Genomic DNA, 1692 nt, shown 5'->3' on the forward strand with positions numbered 1-1692 from the left:
CCCCCAAAAATCATGCTGAAATTCTAGTGTATTTTCTCTAGATGTAAGGAAAAGCCAGCAAACAGTTCGATTTCTACCTTAAAACCACTTGTAAAACGCATTTTCCGCGCTGCGCGGCCACTTGAAATATGAAATCACACGAACACTGTCTTCTACATGTAGGTATTACCGCGAGTTGTAAGCTCTGATTGGTTCAGCCCCGAAAACCTGCGCTCTGATTGGTTTATCAGCTGTGCATTACATATTACTAGCACGAGTTTCTCACGCTGTGAGAGTTTGTTCTGCTGACCCCTTCGTAACGATATCGGTAAAAATGAAATCGAGTTCTTCTGAAGACGTTACATGCAGTTTATTTTCGCGGCACACCGTGCCCTTCCCAACAGCACCGAACAGTATTTTTCACGTGTGTAGAATCGTGTATATTCCCGGCCCGCTGCTGGTCCCGCACCGCGCCGCTCGAATTTCCCGGAGCCGACGAGAGTAAACCATACAAGGTAATTTTAATTAAACCAAGGACTGGCTCAACATTTTTGTCCGATCTCAGAATGTCCTACTAAGAAATCTTCTGTAATGTCCTTGGTTGAGGCGAACTGAGATTCGATTGACGAATAGACGAAATGTGTACCCAGCAAAACATCAAAAATGCGTTCCCAAAATACAGGAAATGGCGTTTCCAGAGGGTCGAGATTTTAAAATTTTCCCATGGAGCAAGCCCCGATCCCCCTTGTGTATTGTGGAAGAAGTTCGTGGACGTCATGCAGTCGAATAGCGAGTAAGAAACTTAGCTACAAAGTACTGGAAATTTAGCTTCATGTAGCAGCAAAAATTTTCCCCCGAAAATGCAGGAAAACACGTTTCAGAGGGTTAAAATCTCAAATTTTTCCGGGGGAGCATGCCCCCGGACCCCCTAGATTCGTCGCGCCTGCGGCGCTCGATAGTGGGTTCCATACAAATCTCGTCCCCCACTGACGGTCAAGATTTCCTGCCGCCGCCTCAGCCTACTCAGTCCATTGTAACATTGCGGACATGACAGCAATAGTTTTCTGTATGATGATCTAAAAATTGAACACAAACTGCTGAGATAGAACACAAACTGCTGAGATGAAGGAGGGTGTTATTCCCTAAATGACACAATGACCGTTTGGTTCTGTTTCATATGGAAGAATTCATAGCCGAAACTCTAGAAGGGGCATTAAACTTAGCTTTAAATAAAACAAAAATTTAGGGCTCAAAATGCTGGAAATAGCATTTCAGAGGGGTTAGAATTCAAAATTTCCCGGGGGGGCATGCCCCCGGACCCCCCTAGAAGGCTCGCGCCTGCGGCGCTCGCTGACGGACGCCTTCGGCGCCCGAAATCTTGCCCCCCCAATCAAAATTTCCTGCCGCCGCCTCTGAGGTCGAAAGCTCTAGGTGAGAGAACTTTTTGTGTTGGACCAAAAGTTTCAACTTTAAACATGTAACTATACCAACACAGATGAACTTTCATGATAGTGTACAAAATACTTTTTGAACCAGGTTGCCCAGTGGGCACCTACGGCAAAAATTAGGTTGCCCATCATAATTTTAGGTTGCCCCACCTATAAGTTACTACTTTCCTGAAATTAAATGTTACATACATAAGCCTTTGACAATATTTCTAACAGCCTTTAACTGATACTAGTAATAGCCATTTATTTTAAAAAGCATCTGCCG

General features: G+C 44.6%; 1 protein-coding gene across 1 annotated transcript in view; it reads right to left on the reverse strand.

The window, feature by feature from the left end:
- LOC109480104 (rho guanine nucleotide exchange factor 10-like) overlaps positions 1–1692 on the reverse strand; it is a 52192-nt gene that overhangs the window by 33626 nt on the left and 16874 nt on the right. The gene's annotated exons all lie outside the window — the stretch shown is intronic.

Source organism: Branchiostoma belcheri, unplaced genomic scaffold (assembly GCF_001625305.1).
Source record: "Branchiostoma belcheri isolate BF01 breed outbred unplaced genomic scaffold, Haploidv18h27 scaffold5, whole genome shotgun sequence".
In the NCBI taxonomy this organism is placed as follows: domain Eukaryota; kingdom Metazoa; phylum Chordata; class Leptocardii; order Amphioxiformes; family Branchiostomatidae; genus Branchiostoma; species Branchiostoma belcheri.